This window comes from Amblyomma americanum, chromosome 2 (genome assembly GCF_052857255.1).
Source record: "Amblyomma americanum isolate KBUSLIRL-KWMA chromosome 2, ASM5285725v1, whole genome shotgun sequence".
Taxonomy (NCBI): Eukaryota; Metazoa; Arthropoda; class Arachnida; order Ixodida; family Ixodidae; genus Amblyomma; species Amblyomma americanum.
In genome coordinates, this window is record NC_135498.1 from 124,613,922 (window position 1) to 124,625,654 (window position 11,733).

An 11,733-nucleotide genomic window follows, 5' to 3' on the forward strand; every position below is an offset into this window, starting at 1 on the left:
AGTCACTATATAGAGAATGCGTCCTGTTCTCGTCCCTCATTGAAGAAGACAATGAGTTCGTTCCATTGTGTGCAATGCTCTCTCGTGCACAGGAATATAGGACCACTGCATGCAGCGCCCTTTCCACACTGACCCCTTGGTATGGCCGCACTGCGGATCATGTTTACTAATAAAACTGCAGTGCTCTGCGAATGCGATGAGTGCGAGTGAGTCGTCCTGTTGTTTGTGTTTAGCTGGCGCGGGTTCACTGGTTGTTTACGCCTAACCAAAGGGCAAATGTTGAGCTCCGTGATAAAGTCTACAAATTACTCGAAGAACCCTGCTTAGTTCAAGGCAACTGTGTCTTGTTGACAGCGTACACCGCGGCTACACGAATGTGCTTGCTAACGCATTCAGCTGGATATTAACTGCCTTAGCTAGTACAATCGTGTAGCCGTGGTGTACGCTGTCGACAAGACACAGTTGCATTAAAGCAAAAAAGAGTTCTTCGAGAGTTCCTTTCGCCTTCAACAGATTTGACTCATTGGCGATGCGTAACGAACAACACCATATCACACTGAAGAGAACACCTTGGGTTCTTTACTTTTCACAAAGACTGTACACTTAAGTAAAAAAATCACATCCGGTTTTCGCTCTGCTGTACTCTTGAACACTGATATAATAAACAAGATAAATAATACTATTTGCATACAAGAAAGGTACTTATACACATAATTAACAATACTTTCAGACCTGTAAGCGCATCGAGGAGCATCCAAAAGTTTTCTTTTCCGTTGGTATTGTTCTCTATTTTCACAGATCACGTTAGCCCTGAAGCGGTGTCAGCAGGAATAAACTCACATTGTGTAAGCATGAAATATCCTGTATTAGCCCTAGCAACACATTGAACCTATATATGGAAGCACCTACATGAGACAAAATAGGAAACTATTTTTCTTATCATGCTCCAATGGATTTCCTTTCATTGAATTCTCTCCCGCAATGTCATCTTGAATGGGAGACGTGTGATTTTCACTGGAAATGGGAGAAAATGTGGCTAGGCTACTAAGTACAAATAAACTGTACCTACTAAAAACACCCGCACCATACAGGGCGCTCCGGCGACATTTCTAAGGCTCGCGAAGGGATAGTGATTCGTACCCGCTGCGTTGGCTCAGTAGCTAGGGCGCTCGGCCACTGAGCCGAAGTTTCAGGGTTCGATCCCTGCCGCCGCGACCGCGTTTCGATGGAGCCGAAACGCAAAAAGCGTTTGTGTGCTGTGCGAAGCAAGTGCACATAAAAGATCCCCAGGTGGTCGAAAGCATTCCGGAGTGCTCAACTACGGCACCTCATTGTTTCTTCTCTGAGTCCCTCCGTTATTCCTTCTCTTATGGCGCAGTTCTGGTGTCCACCGAGATGTGAGACAGTTACTGCGCCATTTCCTTTGCTCAAAAATCAATTTTCTTTTTTCATCCGGCTTTGTTCTCTATCTCCTCTAGAGCAGCGTCACTTTCTGACGCGGAAATAACACTTGGCGTGTTGGAGTCATTGTACCGTATCGGATCCGTTCCTCTTAGAATCCACTCCGCTCCCCTAAGGACCTTGGCGATTATCTTGCCTTCGCATTACATGACCTGCCCAAGCCAATTTATTCCTCTCTATTTCGACTCGGAAGTCATTAACCCGTGTTTGTTCCATCACCCACTGTGCCCGCTTTAGGTCTCTTAACCGTACACCTATTATTTTTCTTTCCATAGCTCGCTGCGTTGTCCTTAACTTGAGTGTAACACTTTTCGTTAGCCTCCGTTCCTGCTTAAACCGGGCCGAACAATTTAGGACAGCTCATGAGTCCGGCTGAAATTTAGGTCAGATATTGCTGAGACTTGTTAAAAGAACAAACTGGCACGTGTTATGCAGCCATCCCTTTCAATTTTTAATTCGCGAATAGCAGGAAAGCGCTACTAACGCAGGATGCAGAATTTTACAAGCACCGCAGATTCGGCGCCGTTCATCCAGCGATGTTGCTTAGACTGCATTGCTGTTGCAGCGACGTCTATCCTGCAGCGCCGACACCGATTCCTCTTCCGGCTTCCGGGAGTATCCAGCCGACACGGTAGTCCTCCTCCGGTGCGGCTCTGGCTTCCTGCTGGGATGCTTTGTCCATGGGAGTGCTCTCCGGTAACGAACGCATTGTGTCTCTTGTCATTGGGATTTTGTAAAAACAAATGTCACAGCGCGTGGCTCTTCCTCTATTACACGATTGCAAATTTACTTAGGTTGCAACCACCTTTTCAATTAGCACGGAATGTCGAGTGCTTTGCACATTTCAGAGCGTTATACTTCTATTGAAGAGACAAAACCATGACAAGTATGTACCACTTGCAACAGTTTACTTCCCGTTGATTAAACCGTGTAAGGGATAACGCAGAGAAATCCCTCTGCTTTTGCCATTTAGGGGGAGATATTTGCAGCGATGTAACATCAGCTTGCAGTGACAAGGAAACACCTAGCTTGCGTGAAAAACATTCAGAGTGCAATAGCCACTTCATCCACTAGCGCACAATCACTGCTGCAAGGCAAAGTGTCGAAAAATTTTTATACCACTGTATATACTTCTGCCTGAAGAGGTGCTTCAGGAGGCAAAGCTAATATTGTTTACTCGCTATTGTTTCTCTTCTGCTGCGGCCGAAACGCCCTACGTCAATATAGTTTCGCTGGGCATGGCCCGGAACTTTGCTAAGCGGCGGTGGAATGACGTCGTGCATGAAGCTAATACATACAAACCAAAATGCATGGCTTGTTACGCCAACGGCAACTTCGCGAATCCGAGACACGTCCACGAGCAGCTGTCGCCGGAAACCTGGCGAAAAGTGCGGTTCGTATCACTAGAGTTGAGCTTGTCGAAAGCGGCCGCTGCTGATGCAGATGCCGTACGAGATGGGTTCGCCAGAGTTACCACTCGTTTTTTTTATAATTTGTTTGAATGCATTGAAAAGCGTCATGCTTGGCACTGGACTTAACTATAGTCCGTGTGTTTGTGCTGCTAGGAAAATGCGGGCATCCTGAAGGGTGGCCCATCATCTGCGATCAGTGGCGGGGAAAACATGCGGTAAGATTGCCCGCAGGTCTGCTCGCATCACCTGATCGACTGCTCCGAGTCTTTTCTTCGGCAATCACTGATCTCCCTGTAATACTACATGGGCGACACTCAAGCAGCAAGGAAGCATATTGTAGCTACGTCAGGGTTAGTCTTGAGAGCACTATATGTTGTTCACGGGAGAAAAGCTGTCATCGAGCACGCGCGCGCTTTCATCTCTTGTCAACAATTAGCGCAATATGCCTAGAGATGTTTAGCAGCACGGCTGATAGGAAAAAAGCTTGATTCATGCTTTCTTTCCTAGTGTTGTGCGGCTCAACCACGTTTTATTCTTTCAGACGTTTTTATAGTTCTCGGCCTTCCAATACATAACGTGCGCACGTGTGTCTCGGGTTGAAATAAATAAATAAATCGTTTTGCCCAAATTTTGAGTCTTTACTTTGAGTGCATCGCTAAGCTGGATACAATGCAGAACAAAGAGTCCTCTCTTCAAAGTTTTTAGCAAAGTTAAGGAAGCTAAGGGAGACTTGCTTCGAGCCCTGCAGATTAGTGAAAAAGCAATAGTCAACCAGGTTTTGCACCGCCATGTACCTTGAGTGCCACATTTCCCGTTCAGTGAATACGTTGAACGATATATGGTGGGTAATAAACAGAAGATATAGAGGATCATTTTTTAATCCGACATGCTAGGCTTTCTGAATATAGCAAAGTAAGATATATAGAATCATATTTGCAGCGATAGTATTTCTGCGATATTAGATAAAATGATTTCTCGATGTATTAAAACTCACCATCATGTGTGTCCCTAAACGCTAACATAATAGATAGAATATAACTAGACGCAGAAAACACAGCCCGCAAGAAGTGTTACACACGAATTAGGAACGCATGCCTACCTATGTCAATTTCGGATATTAACATATGGAAGGATATTTACATTATTTTTCTGAAGACGTAATAGCAGTCCAAACCTCCATTGTGATGGATCGTTCAGTTAAATGGTGTACAGCACAATCTCTTCAGGTTGAGTGTTAAATCAACCTATTAGTTGCACATTGACCTCCAGAGAAGGGAGACGTCGTGGAGTGTCATTGCATTGCTTGCGGTCATTCATTTTGTCGCAAAAAACGGCTCCTACTCTTTCCTCTATATGACTTCTACAATTGTTGTTTTCCTAAATATAATTGTCTCCCTTTATTTGGGAGTGTTGCAAGTTCTAAAGGCTTGAAAATGTTTACTGTTACGCTCCATCTCCTCGACTAGAGTACATGTAGTCTTGTATTCCATTCAAACAGGTTTGAAAAACCAGGTAGCCTCACATTCATATGAGGAACCGAAAAGGAGTCTCATTTGCGGAATGAAAGAACGATGGTGAACGGTTTTCGATCACGCAGATCTCTCAGGCTTAATAATGAGTCCCCGCGTAAAGGTCATTCCTTCCGCATTTCGGGCGCCGATGCTTACCGCAGGCAAGACCGACGCAGAGAACAGCAAATATGGCCAATCCTTTCTTCATGATTTCCAAGAAGTTGTCAGCGCAGGCAGCACGGGACTGAAAATACGGCGAAGACACATACAATAAGAAGCAATGCAATGACACCCATGAAATGCCCGAGTTCAACCAAATCTTGCATGCCTCTTTCGCAACAGGGTTTCAATGCCTTTTAATAACCAAAAAACACCCTCAGGAATGTGAACAGGTAGCAAAACTTCGCCTTCAACCTAATCAGTGTTTACAATAGTGGGATGCTATACAAGATGCACACACACTATAGGATGTCTTACTTATGTAACTCCAGAGGTCAGTGTTGGAACATTTCAGATGCTGCATTAAATCTTTAATATTCCGTAAGCACCACTAGCTTTTGTTGCCGAGCAAGAGAAAGGTAACGCATCTAAGTTTGAAAATAGGTGTTATTGCATTCATTTACTTGTAATACTTCGTGACTTTCAACTTTGTACCCAGCCTTTGCCACACGGTGTGTCTGGAAAAAGAGGATATAAAGTGCTAGAGTGGCTCTATAGAATGTCTTTTCGGTACTAGGTATATGTACAGAGAAACGTGAAAACTATTTACTACGCGCCTCATATGAACATTCAAGAGAAGTTGGGGGATGTCTTAGTTGTCGCCCTCTGTTCCCTTAGAGAAAACTAATACGTTTGGAATATACGGCGGGATATGTGTAGCGTATTTTAAACATAATTTGATTTCATGAATGCACTAAAATAGGTCGAAAATAGGTTCCTGAAAATTTATGCTTGGTATTCGAAATATATTTTTAAAATATGCCAAAAATACGCAACTTAAAGCATACTTCGAGCACGTTTCAAATACGTGAAAAAATAAATATGCGGTTTTAGTATCTTGTAAATGTATTTAAAGTGTACTTTCGTAAATATGAGAATAATTCGTATGAAGCATCCTTAAATTGTAACAAACAGGCAGTTATTTTAAACATAATTGAAGCATACTTTTAGGTGCCGTACAACAAACCAGTGCTCCAAATCACGTTTCGGGAAGTGGCCTTTGCATGTTGGCAATGCATTGATCGTGTACTTTCTCAAATACAGCATTAACTCGTCCAAATTATAATTCAGTTCTAACGAATGAGCTGTTCACGTCAACATATATTTTCAGCACACATCAAGCTGCCGTTGAACACTTAGTGTTGGGAAATCGCGTTGCGGGAAATGGCATGTTGGCAATGTATTTAAAGTGCACTTTCGTAAATGCGAAATTCATTCGTCTAAAATATACTTTTTAGAAAACTTCAAGCTGCCATTCAAGAGCTAGTGCTCGAAATCGCGCTTCGGGAAATGATATGTTAGCAATTTATTGGAAGTGCGTTTTCGTAAATACGAAATGAAGTCGTCCAAAGTATACTTATATTCTCAAAATTGGATAGTCCGCGTCGGCATATTTGCAGCTCACTGCAAACTGCTGTTAAACAACATGTTGCTGTTAATCGCGTCTCGGGAAATCGCATTCGCAGCTTGGAAATGCATTTAAATTGTGCTTTCCTCAATACGAAATTAGTTCGTCCAAAGTATACTTCAATTCTAAAAATTCTGTAGTCCGCGTCACCATATTTGCAGTGTACTTCCAGGTGCCGTGGCACAACCTTGTGCTGGAAATAACGTTTCCGGGGAACAGTGAAAACTCTTCCTTTTCCGTCGTCCATTCGTTTATGTTAACTTATTGGAGCAAGGCGATCACCACTTATTTAAATTACGTGTGGACAGCCTGATAGCATCGAACCGGCAATGACGCCATGCGCACCTCCGGCCCCGAACATGCAGGCGAAAAGGACCTCGACTGGCAGAGCCGACCAGCTCCCATAGACGCCCGTGTATTTGTTGGTTGACAGTTCGACTACTGACCGATGCCTGACGCAAGTTACGACTAGCAATTCGGTTCTAGATAGACCGCAGATTTGAAAGCGATCACTCCGATACTTGCGCGACTATTTGGGGGCCAAAAGTCTTCACTCAAAAAACGCCTCACCGGGCAAGATAATTTGTCTCCTCTCGGAGGTGTACATAATCCAAGCCAAGTATTACGGTTGTCGGGGCAGTTCCTGTTTTCTGACATCAGTTTCCGTCGGCATTTCCTTTGTGGCGATATCTTTCCCTTTCAGGTCCCGCCACGTGACCTTCCATTGTCATAGACTTCTTGATGGCAACGGGTTTTCTTTGAGATTGTCTGTCTCCTGATGCTTAGAGCGAGTTCAGTCATTAATTCTGCTGTTCACCACATTTATCAGTATTATCCGGTCAATCCGACTAGTACACCTTTTTTAAGCCTAACCGAAGTGAACATATTTAATGTATTAACTGTATATTTTTAGTGTATATTTATAGTCATGTATTTTATCCATTGTATATTATTAGTATATTTTCAATGTATGAAACGTATATTTTAGCACATTTTAATGTATAATGAATATATTATGCGGGCAGCAAATGTATTTTTGATGCAGTTATAATAATGTTCAATATATTACTCCTAGCGTACTTACAAAGCGTTCGTAATACAATTTAAGCAGAGCGACAAAAAATAAATATAAATAGAAAATTAATACAACCTGTTCGAAATGAATTCTTAGTACATCCTTTTTTCGCTAAGGGTTATGTCGCTCGAGGTATTTTAAATCCCTGGAATATTATAAATATCATAACAGTTTTCTCCATGGTGCAAAGCTGGGGGCGTCCAATGTCCACGTGGGGTTTCACAGCTTGGATCTACCTTCCACCTCTACATATTTTAACTAAGTCATATTGTCAATACCTTTATTTTGTCAACGATCACGACCGATTGTCGGCATTTTCAGAAATTCTTCATTCAGAGCTTTTTACACATCCTGCAATCTTCAACCATTTTTTCGTCTTTAACAACCATGTAAGTCATATGGCCTGATAGTGGATTTCGCCAGAATTCCAAGCTGTTTCATCATATGAAAAGTCCGTGTGAAAGGTAGAGCAATCGGCGATTTTCACGCACAATGTTTCACCGCTGGAATCACCTAAATTGTTTATTTCAGGCGAAAAATTTTATACAACCGTTTTCAATACAGGCATTTTTTTACAGTGGTCGAGGCTAAAAATGGCACATCTGGCCAAAAAAAGCCGCATCAAAATTTTTGGCACTGGGTGTCATGCGCACCACAACCGTGGGTGCAATTTTTTAAAGCCGACTAAGCGACTTATCCTTTGCCTTTACAAAAAAAATTGGTCCGCCACTGATACAGAAAATTATTTAGAGTAGTAATATTTCAGATTGTATAAAATATTGGCGGCTGATCAGAGACCGTGCAAAATTATAACGTACCAATTGCTTCAACTACAAAATGCACAGATTCATATCATTACTAGTTGTTTAAAAACAAATTTTGTTGTAGCTCCAACAAACTACAGCCCACAATTTACATGTACGGTCTAAACCATTTGGAAGCCAGATCAAAACACGGAAGTACATGTTTTACTCCTATATTATATAATAATGTTTAGTTAAGGAGCACGAGTACGGACGCGGCGCCTGGCGGGTTTATGTACAACAGCTGTTTTCAGAGTTAGTTTCGCAAAACCATAGTTTATCAAATCACAAAAATCTAGCTTATCAAATCGTTAAAAACAACAATCAAGCTTTTTCTACATATAACAGTCAAGAAGTAGGAGGTGGAAATAGTTCAGAATCACCCTGTTTTAGTTCAAAAGAGTAATCCTTCCTTTCAGTTCAGTCTTCAATTAGCTTGAAGCTACCGCTGAGCTCACTGTTTACTATTGATAGAACTTGCTGGCGAGAATAAATGCTTCGAAAAAAAGTTTGAAAGATGAAACTGTCCTCACGCGTGAGCATCTCGCGAGACCATCTTTGACGGTGTTAAATATACTATAAGTGTGGCTCAGTCTTGTAGGCACCGTGCTCAATAAATTGAACTTCTTGTGGTGAGACGTGTTGCTTACTTTACCGGCAAGAGTAATAATTGTAAAGAAAGAAACAGGAAGGGAGAGAAATAATTTTTGCCTCCCGTTCACCTACCACACGGCAGCTTGGGCCGCATGCTTCGGAAGTAATGTGGTAGACGCGGGCTTTTATTTGAAAACGGCATCCTTTCCCTGCAGTGGAGCAAACGGAAAAATACTTTATATTTATAAAATACGTCTAGCCAGAGTGCTGACTAATGTAAGGCCACTGATCCGCACTTTCGCTTCCAAAAAAAGCTCTGAAAAAACTTCCGCAGCAATACGTGGCTGTTCCAGGGGGATGTCGATGCTCGTTGCTTTTGTTTGAGCGCGACATTATAAAAGATGATTACAAAGATGGCGTGGCGATCGGTGAGGTCTTTTGAAGAGCCCACTCATAAAACTGTCGTGAAAGTTGAATGTTTTTCAAAATCTGGCATCAGCTGTATAATGCAGCAGGTCAAAGTACGTGTCTGGAAACGTACGTATATTTGGGAAGCGCCAAACTCTCTATAGAAAATTCTTTACTGACGTCAAAGGATACGCTCTTATCAGGCGGCGATGGTATTTTTAGGGCGAGGTAGAAAGCTTGGTAATAGAGCCCCTACTAAAGTGAAGAGCAATCAAACTGAAAGTGCGTAAAAGAAAACAAGTTAACGACACAGCAAAACGGCCCTTGCAGACTTCGGTTCTGTTTTACGCTGCTGCGGCTGATAGCCTAAGAGTTCCCGTGGAATGGGTTGAAAATGAAGAAATTCTGAATAAGATAGCGGGCTTGTATGTCCTCACCATTTTTTATGGCAGCAGCGGAATGACCTCTGATCTCAACCAGGAAGCAAATATACATTTCAAACATTCACTATTCTCTGAAGACCCTCTCTTATCGGGAATTTTAAACGATCAACACGTACCGGTCATCGACCTCACATTTCTTTCACGAGATCCTTATCCTGTCAGAATAGTAAAGGGCGACTAACTTATTCTGCCTAGAAAAAGAAAATTGCTGTCGTGACCAGGACATTAATTTCTTTGTTCATAAGCAAAAACTAGTCTAACAATAACAATTGTAAAAATACAAATTTCTTAAGACTCGTGAGGAAAATGTTTTGATAGCATTGAAAGCCACTGTGCTTTCAAACAGTAGTTCATAGGAACTTCATGCTTTTTTAATATAAAATTATACAAAATGAACATATTTTTGAAAATTTGACTGCTATTAGAAAAATATTTGTTCTCACAGTACGAATTACAGCTTCTATCTCATATTGAGTCCAATATAAAGCGGTCAACAAGATCGTTTTTGGCAACAGGTAGTGCAATTCATGCTTGAAATAAAATTTCAATATCAAGAAAAAAGTATTCTTACCCGCATATTTACCTTAATTTGTATAGTAAGGTGGTCATAGTAACGGTATGAAATGGGACAGTGTTTTGCTACGATAGTTGAGTATTAATGAAATAATAAATTTCACCACAACATTATTTGCTTTAGGCGAGCAAAAATGTTGAATGCGAGTGTAGTCTACCAACCACGGCGGTACTTCATCCTGCTTTTTTTTTGACTGCATATTGCTGTTTGTCAGTGAATATTTGAAAAACCGTTTGCAAATTATCCGACATACCACCGTTTAAAATTAAATCGTTTATTACGTACACTACAAAACATGCGTCGGCCAAATTTACTAACCCTGTTAGGCGTTGGCATGATCTCGTTTTTTTTTCTTTTGCGGGAGCCCTGTTTAATGATTGGACACAAAAACTTCCATGATATCGTTCATTTAAGGTGGGCGGCCCTGCTCGAAATTTAATCAGTAACTATCTCGCTGATAGGTTGAACGTTCCTGGATATGGTGCTGCATATATTGACCCAACACTCATCGATCGCGGCGTACCAGAAGGATGCGATGGCAAAGCAATTTTCTCACTTGACAGTGATATATCTGCACTAACCGCGAACGTGACCACTGACCTCTTGAATATTATTGTTTGGTGCTGAAATAACGATTTGCATATAAATCCAATGAAAACGACATTTACAGTTTTAATTTCTTGCAGCGAAGAAGCCATTTCAGCACCTCGGACACATATTGACAGCCATTATATCTAGCGACCTGACTCGAGGACGTTACTAAGTGTCCTTTAGATGATAATTTAACGTTCGATCAGCACACTGAACACATTAAGTCTAAAACTGCTTCTCATATAAACGTGAGAAGGAAAGCCCGCCATTACTTACATAGACTAATCCTTCTTACTCTATATTATTGTTTCGTACATAGCCACCTTCCGTACTACATATAATCGTGTAGTACTATATGCTATAACACACATTTATCCAACAGCTCTGCGGCTCTGCCATGGCACGGATTGCTTGCCAGCATGCCTTCATACTGCAGGCCCTTACCATGTTATCGCCCAACTGGCCGCTACCCTTGTATCGGCTGGTTTAACCAGCAGCACAATGTGCCAAGCATCATTCGGTGAAAATGACGTTGGCGATTTTCGCCAATGTGAACGGAACATTCCAGCACTTTTCCCCGCTCCGGAATGTTTCTTGGCGCCATCTTTCCACGCTGGAAGCGTCCACCAAACGTGGGAAGCCCCATCGTCATCATCCACTGCAGGAATTCCAGGGATAAAAGACCAGCGACCGTCATCTGCACTCTGTGGGCTCTGCGACTGTGCCATCGCACGGATCGCTAACCAGTTTGCTTTCACGATGCAGGTCAGTTACCCCAACTTATTTTGCAAGAGATCCGGTGACTATCTCTTGGTGCAGCTGCCGAGCCCACAGTGCTGCTTTTTCCTGGTTGCTGAATGTGCGAGTGTTATTCGTGCACTGATATTGTTATCAGGTGACATTGACAGAAACCCAGGATTCGACACTATCCTTGCTGAGTTGAAAAAACTGTCCGCTTTATAGGCAGAAATACTCGCGGATGTGTAATCTCTGAAAAGACAGAAGTTACCAATAATACCATTTCCGACCTTCCCAGGCGTTTTGGCGGACGTTGAAACCAAACACAAAGATCTTGTAACCCTGAAAACAGACATCAAAACATTACAGACTGGCACCATCCAAACATCTCGGTTTTTTTCGGGATTTGGAAGCCCGTATGGACGATTCCGAAAAACGCTGACGACGGATTGATCTAATGTTATATGGTCCCCCGGACACCAACCCCACAGAAACT